The sequence below is a fragment of the Rousettus aegyptiacus genome, unplaced genomic scaffold (genome assembly GCF_014176215.1).
Source record: "Rousettus aegyptiacus isolate mRouAeg1 unplaced genomic scaffold, mRouAeg1.p scaffold_m13_p_14, whole genome shotgun sequence".
NCBI classification, from domain to species: domain Eukaryota; kingdom Metazoa; phylum Chordata; class Mammalia; order Chiroptera; family Pteropodidae; genus Rousettus; species Rousettus aegyptiacus.
In genome coordinates, this window is record NW_023416289.1 from 60630952 (window position 1) to 60642474 (window position 11523).

The following is an 11523-nucleotide window of genomic DNA, read 5'->3' on the forward strand; positions in this document are numbered from 1 at the left end:
AGGTCACACGGCCGGCCACCCCGGCCAGGTCGGCGGCAGCTTGTCTCACTAATCTTTACTGTCCAGGGCAATTCCCTTAAGAGACAGCATGATGTTGTTCGAAGCCTAAACCACAAATGTTCCGATCCACACGTTTTAAAAAGACAAAGTTCATGTATGTCTTGGATGTCAAACGACCTTTTTTAAAGGCGCAAAGAATCACACGTGCAAACGTGTGGCCCACACTGCAGTAACACACTTCTTCCAGGCTTAAAATCATCCCTACGGGAATGATGGGGACCTGTGGGGAAACGGATTGTAACCCTGGGCTTTGACCCCCAAGACCACCGGCCACACCCCAGGGCACCGCGCATTGTGAGGTCCCTTCCACATGAGGACATGCCAGGCCTACCCGAGCTTCACGCAGGGACCAGGAGACCCCACGTCCCAGACGACTCCTCACACGGAAGCACACGGACGCGCCGGGCAACTCACGCGTGTGTCAGCCCCAGAGGGGGCTTTCTCAGAGACGACAAGGCCTCAGCTGGTGGGTGTCGCCCGGGTCAGACGCCCCTGTCCCCCACAGCCGCCTTCTCTGGTCTCAGTGACGGACACGCAGCCTAATGCCACGGAGCGAGAGGTCTGTTCACTCCTGAGCGCCACACGAAGCTGCAGTGGTCCAACAACGCGACGGCATGAACGCCGGGCGGAAAGGAAATGAACCTCAACGGTCTCCCGTTACATTTCCCGAGAGTTGGTGCCGCATCTTACTCATGTAATAAGCATTCAGACATCAGACTTCCATTATATTTATAAGGAAAACTGTAAGACCAAATTCGGCTCAAGCAGAAAACAAATCCTTGGATGGAGAAACTCAAAACCCTTCGAATTCAGAAAATGAGTTTACTGAAGACTTACTTGCTTAAACCAAGAGAGGTGAGTTTGGAACTTGCCTGAGCACAAACGGACCGCCGACTCCCCAGGGTGCGACAGGGTGGACGGAAGGGAATGGGGACAGCGAGGACGTGGCTTCGTGGAACCATGCGACCCTCCCCGATCCGGCCCTGGGGACACGGGAGGCTAACACTCCTGTCCCCACGAAGACTAATGCCTTCCGGGACCAGCCTAGTCCCAAGCGGCCCGCTGAGGCCGAGGAAGGAGGAGAGGGAGGGTCTCCTGCCGCCACCCCACCCCGCACCTGGTCAAGAGATCCCCGTGCAAACCGCCGACTCCAGGCGCCTCCCCAAGGCAGCGGGTACTAAAACGGCATCCGGCCATCTCTGCTGTTTTAAAATCCAGTGGCACTTCCCTCAGGAGCATTTACCTTCGTCCAAGTGAAGGGCCTGGTTCGGCACAAGGCCGAAAAGCATGCGGTCCTCGTTTGTCCCTTTGAAGTCAATCACTTAAACATGCATTTTTGATGGAATGAGAAGTAAACAGAAGTGGCGGTCATAGCGCGTGGGCAGTTCCCGAGCAGGTCCGCCCCCTTTGAGGTGCGACGTTCCCGGCTGCACGCGGGCTCCTCGGCACACGGACCCGCCTGCTTCTCAGTCCCATTTGCAGGCGAGGCCGGGGCCGCGCGCCCCGTTCTCGGCGCAGGCCCTCACCTGCCCAGCCGGGGCCCTGCGAGGCGCAGCCCCCCCCCCCGGAACTCCCCGAATTGAATGACCCCGCACGTGCTCGGAGTCACACTAAGTACAGGGAAGTGAAAAGCGCGGCTGCCTCTTTCCCCGTTTTTTATTTTCCACGGGCGAAGAAACGTCCGAAGGTTAAACCTTTGATTTTTTCCATCAGAGACACCCTAAGGCCGAAATGCCTGCAAGGCGGGCGGTGCCGCTGACACAGTCCCGGGTGTCGGTCCCCAGAGAAGCCGGTACAGGGGTGGGGACTTCCGCGGGCTGTCCCCGCGGGCCTCCGCGCCCCGGGCCGTGCCAGGCCGCTGCCCTACGGGCCGGCTCCGCCTCCCGGGGCCCCGCTCGCCCTCCGCGGCCCGGGGGCGGGTGGGAGCGGGCGCCGGATTTTCAGCCGAGACGCGGACCCCTCGGGCACGTCCCGCCCCACCCGGCAGGCCCGCGTCCTGGAAGCCACAGCCTGGCGGCTCCAGCGGCGCGCGCGCGCGCCCCCCCGCCCCCTCGCTCTCCAGCCCCGGGGAGACGGGCGCGCGCTCCCCCACCTGGAGACCCTCCCCGGCGGCTCAGGTGCAGGCGCGGCCGCGCGCCCCCTGCCGGCCCCGCGGCAGCTGACTCAGCTTTATCCTCCGGGCCAAGGCTGGAAGGCATGACCTTAGGCTGCCAGGGGCCGCAGCGTCTCGGAAACGGAAGACACGAGCCTCTCGGCGTGAAAAGGGGGCTTGAGGGGCCTCAGGGCGAGCGTCTGTGAAACGCTCGAGGACACGAGTGACGACCACCCAGACGAGCAGTGGAAACACCTGCGCTGCCGCGGGTCGGGTGAAAGCCACCATGGTGAACATTTTCACGGGACTGCAAGCGAGGGAAGCATGCACATGAGGCCGGAGCTCCCGCAGACTCGGCGTCTGAAGGGCTCACAGCCCAGAGCCTTGAAAACCCGCTTTCGTACTAAGGAGAGCACTCCAGTTACGGGAACACCTCAGCCGAACGCAGCAGCTGAAGTTATAAAGGAGCGTCACGCAGCCAGCGGGAGAGTCCCACGGCGAGGGCCTTGTGCCACAGGACTCCCCGCCCCCGCCGGCCTGGCCTTCGTGAACGAACTCGGCACCTGGGGGAGGTGGGGCGCCGCGAACGCACCTGCGTCAGGGGTGGGGCCCCTCCAGAGCAGAGAGTTCCGAGTCTTCACCCCCGCCCCCCTCCCCGCCCCGCCAGCGCGGGGCCTAGGGCCTCAGCGGTGACATCCTTGGAAACACCTGCCACGCAGGATCCAGGTGAGGCTCACACCTGGCAAGACGCGATAAAGCAGTGGCTTCTGTCCATGGCCACCATGCAAGTCAAGGGTCTCCGATCAAGCCTCCTCCACACCCATCCAGGGCTCAAAAGCCACATGCTCCTGACCAGACTCTAACTTTTGGGTGGAGGTGGTATTAAGTTCCTGACACACTAACAATTTAGGTAAGCATGTTTTCATCAAGTAGGAGGAGTCGTTAATTATTAAATACAAAAACGTTGATACTTTTGCCCCTCCTGAGCGCCCTTCGGATGCGACAGGCCGAAGCAGACAGGCGGCCTGTCTCGGGAACCGGCTCACTTTTCCCATGACGGCTGGCACGAGCGGACGCACGATGGTGGCACCGGGCTCGCACGTCCCGGAGTCGTCCCCCCAGGACTCGGGGTGCCTCTGCAGTCCCTCCGCCCTCTCTGGGTGTTGGCTGGCCTCGGAGGCGGTGGGACGCGCAGATGCTAAGGAAATGAAGAGCAAGGAGGTCCCCGCAGAAGCTGCCACCCTGTCCCCAGGGCGGACATGTCCCGGAGGAGGGGCGGCGGTGCAGGAGGGAGGAAGGAGCCCCGCAGGTTCGCGCGAAGCCACCGAGGCCTGTGGAGATTGAAGCCGCACTGTCCCCCTCTTGGAGACACTGTCGGCCACATCAAACATGATATCCTCGAAATGTTGTTCGGGTCACGGTTCCCTTTCCTCCAAAAAGACAATGCATGGAAATGTCACACAAGACTCTTCCCAGGAACCGAGCGATCCCCGGATCCAGGGGGTCTACCAAGTTCCCGTGCCGCCGCTCTCGGGTCTGCTCATTCTCAAGCCAGCGACTAGAAGCGAAAACCACTTCCGCCCGCGCCGAGCGAGGTGGCCGAGTTTGCAGAGAGAGGCAAGTCGCCGGCGCCGCACGGGTTCCGAGGCGACCGCGGGCTGCACGGGCGGCAGGGCGCACTCGGGCGCTGCTGAGCGCTGAAGGAAAGTTTTGTCAACGGTGACATCACCAACGCTTCCCGAATTTAAAGGAGCACTTAAAGCACAGCAGATGCGATTTTTCTCCGCCAGTGAGGAGACGAGGCCTCCGGGTTCACAGCCAAGTCGCGGGAACGGTTCGCCTGCCGCCCAGCCGGACCGGCGGAGCGGGCGGGCGGCGCGCGCGGGCCGCGGGGCCCACGCAGCCACGGTCCTGGCGCCCGGCCGTGCCCGGGAGTCCGCAGGCGCCGCGGGACCCCCGGGGCGTCCGCGCGGAGCGAGGCGCCGCTCCGTCCACGCCCGCCATCACGTTCCGGTGCGGACGGCTCCGCGGCCGGAGGACAAGCCGGCCCCGAGCGCGCGGGAGCGCCGCGCCCTGCCCGGGAGCCGCGCGCCTCGCCGGGCCGGAGCCGGTGGCCACGGCGCGCGCGGGGTCCGGAGCGGAGCCCGCAATGCAGACGCGCCGGGCAGCCCCGCGCGGGGTCCCCGGCCCCCGACCCCCGCGCCCCCCGCGCCCCAGCCCCAGGCCCGCCCGGCTTCTGCGCCCAGCCGCCTCGCCGCGGACCCGGAGCGACCCGGCGCCCGCGCGCGGGCAGCGCACCTGGCTCGGCCGCGGCCCGACCCCGCCGCCGCCGGCAGCACCGCGGACAGCGCCGTCTCACCTGCAGCGCCGCTCGCCAGCCCGCAGCGCCGCCGCCGCCGCCGCTACCCGGCTTCCATTTTCTCTCGCTTCCCAGGGAAACCGGATCGGCTGTGGCGCTCGCGCTCCGGCTCGGCGGCCCCCTCCCCAGCTGCCGCTCGCGGTCCCGGGGCCTCTCCTCCCCCGCCTCCTCCCGCGCGCCGCTCCGCCCCTCGCGCAGCTCCGCTCCGCCCGCGGCCGCGCGCAGCGCCCGCCTCCCGGCTCCGCCCGCGGCCGCCCGGCGCGCGCCCCGCCTGACGTCACCGGCTGCGGGCGCGCCCCGCCCCCGCCGCGCGCCCCGCCCCCCGGGACCCCCGCCCCGCTGCCCGGGAGCGCGCGCCCCGCCCCCCGCGCCGCGCGCGCCCCGCCCCGCGCCTCGTCCCCACGCCCTCCCGCGACGTGCGCGCGCCTCGCCCCACCCCGCCCCCGCGCCCCCCCCCGCGACGTGCGCGCGCCCCCGTCCCCCACGATCGCCCGCGGACGTGCGCGCGCCTCTCCCGCCGACGCCCCGAGCTCCGGCAGAGCGCACAGCGCCCCCGCGCCCGCCTCGCCCTCCGCGGTGGCCCGGCCACCTGCCTGCGGGGCTGCAGGACGCGCTGCCCGCCGCGCGCTGTCCGCGTCCACCCCTCGCTCCGGAGCCTCCCAAACTTTCTCCCACCCACCCGGCCTCGGCCCCCCGGCAAGCCGGGCCGGGCGCCCCACGCAGCCCATCCAAGCCAGAACCGGGCCCTGTGCCTTCCAGGTTCGGCGCTGCTACCGTCGCCCATGCCTCGCTGTCCTCGCCGCCGCTTTGGATGGCTCCCCTCGCGGATGTCTCCCCACTGCCCCCTTCTCTGTCCACGCTCGCATCCTCCTTTGGTGGGACTTCGCCCTCCTCCTCCAAAGAATACGTTTTATTACAGGTGACTAATGCCATCCTCATGAACTTCTCGACAGTCATTATTTTACTCCTAGCTTAGGACGTTTGCGTGGTTTTAAACATTACATATATTTAATAAAACCTAGTATATTATTTGACTTCTTAAATTAATACGCGGTAAACCTGACTTTTCAAACGTACTGTCCTGTGGTTTCTAAACACTTGTTCGGATTCGCGCAGCCACAGCGCAGTCGGCAGGTGTCACTCACAGAACCCCTCCCCCACCCTGGGACGGCCACCCCCTCCCACTCGGTTACTTCCCCGCGTGACCACTGAGCCGGTCCACTGCCGTGCTGTTGTCTTTTTCAGAATGTCATATACATGTAATTACGTGACATGCGACATTTTGAAACTGACAATTCACTCACCAGTATATCTCTGTGATTCTTCTACATCGCGTGCGTCAGTAGTCCCTTTTATTGTAGGGTACAATCTCAGTTTCTGTCCCACACCCTCTCTCTTCACTCACGGAAGGTTACTTGGGTGGCGTCCGATTTTTGGCGATTGGGAACAGATAATCTATAAACACTTGCATGCAGACTTCTGTGTAGACAAAAGTTATCAGAAACCTTGGAACGCCATTGCTAGGTCTTATGAAAAAGTTGTTCAAACTTAAAAGGACCCCTCCAGTTTTCCAGTCTCTACCATTTTTATAATGGCCAGCAACATGAGAGTCTGCTTTTACTGCATTCTTCCCAGCGTTTGGTACTTGAACACACACACACACACACACACACACACACCATTCTCATAGATGTAATACTTTATATCATTTCAATTCCCTAGTGAAAATTAATATTGAGCATCTTTTCACATCCATATTGCTATCTGTTTATCTTCTTTGGCGAGGTGTCTGTTCATGTCTTTTGCCCATTTTCGAAATGTGTATTTTTGTTTTCTTGTTGAGTTTTAAGAGTTCTTTGTATATTTAGGATAGAAATACTTTACATGCTATGTATTTTGCAAATATTTTCTGCCAATGTAAGGCTTATCTTTTTATTCTCTTAATGGTGTATTTTGCAGAGCAGAAGTTTTCAATTTTAATAATGCCTAAATTAGCAATTTTTTTCTTCCATGGAAAATACTTTTGGGATTGTATCTAAAAACATCACTAAAACCAAGGTCACATAGATTTATGTATGTTTTTTCTTTATAGAATTTTATAGTTTTACGTCTTGCATTTAAGTGTATAATCTCTCTTTATTTAAATTTGTGAGGAGTAAGATCCTTTGTTTGTTTGTTTGTTTATTTTTGCATGTGTACATTCAGCAGCTCCAGTATCATTTGTTGGAAAAAACTACCCTTTCTCCCACTGAATTGCCTCTGCTTCTTTGTCAAGGATCAGGTGACTCTATTTGTGAGGGTCTATTTCTGGGCTTTCTCTTCTGCTGTATTGATCTATGTGTTTATTTTTTGAATATCACACTGCCTTGATTACTGTTGCTTTATAGCAAGTCTTAAAGTTTGTTATTCTTCAGTATTCTGCTGGCTAGTCTAGATCTCTCGCCTCGCCTCTTCATATAAACTTTAGAATTGGTTTGTAGATGTCTACAAAATAGCTTGTTCAGATTTTGATTGGGATTCCATCGAATCTATACATCAAATTTGGAAGAACTGACATCTTAACAATATTGAGTCCTCCAATCCGTAAATACGAATTCTTCTTTGAATTTTTTGGTACCGTTTCATAGTTTCTGCAAAGAAGTCCTGTACATATTTCGTTAGGTTTATATGTATTTTATTATTTTGACGCTATTGTATATGGTATTTTTTCCATTTCTAATTTCGATTGCTAGAATACAGGAAAGCAGACAGCTCTTATGCATTAACCTTGTATCTTGTGACATTGCTACATTTGCTATATTTTTGAGACTTTTTCTATTTACAGTATTGTCACCCACTAATAGACGTGGTTTTATTCTTCCTTTCCGATCTGTGTATCTTTTCTCATTATTATTATTATTATTTTGTCTCATCTTATCTAATTGAACTAGCTGGGCCTTCCACTGTGATGGAGGTTACGAGTAAAGGAGAGCATCCTTGGCTCGTTCCTGATTTTACGGAGATGCATGCATTAACTACGACGACAGCTGTAGGCTTTTTGCACATATTCTTTATCAAATCGAGCACGTTCCTCTCTAGTCCCAGTGTGCTGACAGTGTTTTTCATTTTTTGAATTATGAATGGGCGTTGAATTTTGTCAGATGAGTTTCCTGCGTCCATCGATATGATCGCATCATGTTGTTTCTTTAGCCAGTTGACGTGACGGATTTCTCGTTTGATTTTCAGACATCGAACCATCTTGCGCAACCGGGATAAACCCCACTCAATCACTGAGAATGATTCTTCTTATACGCTGTTGGGCTCAATTCGCTAACATTTTGTGGAGGATTTTCGCATCTCCGTTCACGGCGGATATTGATCCCGTTTTCCTTCCTCGTGTGGCTTTCTCTCATTTTGACATTAGGGTACCACTGGCCTCATGGAACGAGTCAGCAAGAATTCCCCCTGCTTCTGTTCTCTGAGAGAGACGTGGAGAAGTTGGTGGCATTCCCTGCTGATTATTTTGGAATATTGATTATTGATTCAATTTCTTTGTAGACAAAGGCCTACTTATGTTATCTTTTTGTTCTTGTGTAAATTTTTGTAGTTGTGTCTTTCAAGAAATTGGTCCATTTCCTCTAAATAGCCAGATTTGTGGGTATGGAACTGTTCATCGTAATTCTTAATTATTCTTTTAATGTCTATGGAATGGGGAGGGATAAATCTTTCATTTCTGATACTGACAAATTGTGTCCAATATCTGTTTTTATTGGTTATCCCGACACAGTTTTATCAATTTTAATGACTTTTTAAATAAAAGAACCAGCTTTTGGGTTTGCTAATTTTCTGTTTTCTGGTTTTCAATTTCATTTGCTTCTTCTCTAATTTTTTTCTTCTTCTTGTCGCTTTAGGCTTCAATTGGTCTTTTTCTAGTATAGTAAGATGGAAGCCTAAGTTTTTTATTGCTTTTCTTTTTTTTTTCATTTAATGCTATAATTTTCCTTTATAAGCATTGTTTTCACTGGATACCACAAATTTTGAGTGTTATATTTTCATTGTCATTTAGTTCAATCCATTTTAATTACTCTCGATACTTCCCCTTTGATCCAAATACATTTAGAAACGTATTGTTTGTTTTCCAAATAATTTGGGACTTCCAGCTATCTCTCTGTTCTTGATTTCTAGGTTAATTTGGTTGTGCTTTAAGAACAGACTTTATATTACTTGCTTAATCTGATACGATGCGTTTCACGGCCCAGAGTGTGGTCTATACTGGTGAATGCTCCATGCGAGCTTGGGAAGAATGTGCATCAGGCTGTCCTTGGAGAGAGCGGTCTATAAACGTCAGCTAGGTAAAGGCGATTGATCACGGGTCACCTGTCTCCCCACTGCTGTTCTGCCTGCCGGAGCTGTCAGCTGCTTAAGAGGGACGTTGAAGTCTCTAACTGTAGTAGCGCATTTCTTTTTTCGGTGTATCAGTATTTTGTCTCACATATTCCGATGATCTGTTTTCAGGCACAAACATGCTTAGGATTATTTTGCCCTCCCGGAGGATTGGCCTCTTTCTGACGATCTAGTGTCCCCGCCTTTATCCCTGATTATTCTCCTTGTTCTCAAGTCTGTTTTGTCTAAAATCAACTTAGCCTCTCCAGTTGACCTTTGATTACGGCCAGCATGCTCTATCTTTCTACATATCTTTACTTTCAGCCAATCAGAGATTTTAGGACTAGTACGGTCTACTCACAGACAAGATATAGTTGGGTCTTGTTTTGTCATTCACCCTGGCGGTATCTTTTAATTGACATGTTTAGACAATTTACATTTAACACGGTTAATAATATATTTGGGTTATTATCAACCACGTTCGTATCTACTTCCCATTGGTTGACCATGGTTTATTTTTCTGCCCTCTCTGGTTTAAGTGGGCATTTTATGTTATTCTACTTTAACTTCTCTCTTAGAGTATCATTGTATTTCTCTTAAGCAGCTTTAGTGGTTGTTCTAAGAGTGGACAATATACAATTTTCACTAAATTATTTCCACCTTCAGATAACACCATTTAGCTTCACAGACGTCCATTCCTGGGACATTGCTGTCATCCATTTCAATTACTATTATTGCTTTAAACAGTTATATTTTATATCAATCAAGACAAAATATCTTATTTTACTTCATTTTCGCCTTCAACACACTTCTTTTCTTTACGCAGATCCCAGTTTCTGACCTATGTCAATCTTCCTTTTGTCTGAAGAAAATCAGCATTTCTCGAAGGGCAGGTCTGATAGTGAAATGCCTCAACAAGTTTTTATTTTTCCTTCCCTTTTGGAGGATAATTTTGCTGGGTATAGAATGCTAGGCTTTTTTTTTTTTTTCTTAACTCTTCGATCCTTTAACTATTTCACTCTCTTCTGGCTTACATGATTTTGGCTATAATTTTTGTCTTTTTAACATCCCCTTTTCCTATACCAACGACCAACTGCAGCCCAACCCCGAGCCTTGTTCTGGTTTCTTTCAAGATGTTCTCTCTTTTTTGGTACTTTGACATTAGAACGTTTGCTGCCCTGCATTTTGCTGGGCTGCCCGGACAGACTCCCGTGGGAAATGCGGGTGTCGCGGGCTCCTAGAGGCCGTGGCATGGAGGGCACAGTAGAGAGACCGCCGGTCCCCGCAGAGAATGGCCATGTCCCTGCAGGGGATGTGGACTTGCAGCCCGCGGCTGGCGACAGCTCGGGAATGTTGCCACAGAACTTGGAAATGACGCACTCGGCCACCCAGCCGAGGGGCTGTCCCATCCAGGTGCCGCAGGTGCTGCCCGCTCTCCTCTGCTGCCCCCGGTGGAGTGTGCACAGGGAGAAAGACGCCGAAGACAAGCTGTTCAGGGAGAAGCACCCGGGACGGGATGGTTCGAGGAACCTGCGGCCCATCTGGATGGCGGGAGCCGTGGGAGGGGGAGATTCGCCGCCGGGATGTGCGCTGCAGAGGAAAGTCAAGCGTGTGGCTATACGATCTTTTCCTAGAGCCTCGGCCATCACCTTACTCGGTGACACAGAAGGCTGGGGCGAGCAGCAGGCCAGCAGGACAGCCGGAGATTTGGGGCACGAGGCAGTGCTGTGAGCCTCCATAAACTCCCGCTTACTGCGGGCAGAAAGTTCAAGGTCACATGCTTGCTCGAGAGAGACCAGAGAGGACCCTGCATAGCCACCCAACTCTAGCTGAGCGGGGTTCTTGAAAGACAGGAAGGAAAAGCGAGGGCGGATCTGTGAACTGCCTGGATCTGTCCCCACCTCAAACACGGACCCGTCAGCTCTCTGAATCAAGGTGTTTAAGCTCAAACTTCTGACCCATGCTTGGCTGATCACTCAGTGATGCTAACCTAGGGGCATCCTTAGGGAGCCAGGCTTTCAGATTAAAACAAGAATGAAACAAACAAACAAACAAACAAACAAACAAACAAACACCGCATCGAGTAGAGACATCGCTGGCTGCACAAACTGAGGGTCAGGACCTAGAGAATTGATTCAGACAAGTCTCTGTGGCTTGTCACTCAGACAAAAAAAAAATGTAAGATAGAATCAGCAACTCCAGGGGTTAGTACAATGTATTACATAGAACATCCACTTTTCCACAAAAATTAGGATACTTGCAAAGAGACGGGAAAGTTTCCCACAAGAACACAGTCAAAAGGAATTGTTTCTCGGTGGCCCAGGTGTGGGACTGAGCTGGCAAACACATCAAAGCGACTATTATAAAGAAGTTCAAAGTATTGAAGGAAATGCTTGAAGAAGGAAGGGAAAACGTAATGACAGCTCGCTAATGAAACGGAGACTCTCAGCCCCTTCCGGCGAGGCTGGGCTTTCTGCCCAGCAGTCCTACACGAGTTTCGCTGTCAACTGGTGGAGGGTAAAAGCATCTGAACAGCGTTGCTTGCGAGCTTGAACGAGTGAGGCTGCCTAGAGCCCTGCACCCAGCTGACAACCACGCGGAAGTTACTGGGGCTGGGAGATACCAAGTCACCAGGGCCACTTCGTGAATG

At 53.6% G+C, this 11523-nt stretch overlaps 1 protein-coding gene across 1 annotated transcript in view; it reads right to left on the reverse strand.

Annotated features, from left to right (window-relative positions):
• OTUD7A (OTU deubiquitinase 7A) overlaps window positions 1-4549 on the reverse strand; it is a 64177-nt gene extending 59628 nt beyond the window's left edge. The window contains 1 exon segment of the mRNA XM_036232067.1: window positions 4512-4549. The gene's annotated coding sequence lies outside the window, so the exon portion shown is untranslated.
• Between the last annotated feature and the right edge of the window lie 6974 nt (window positions 4550-11523).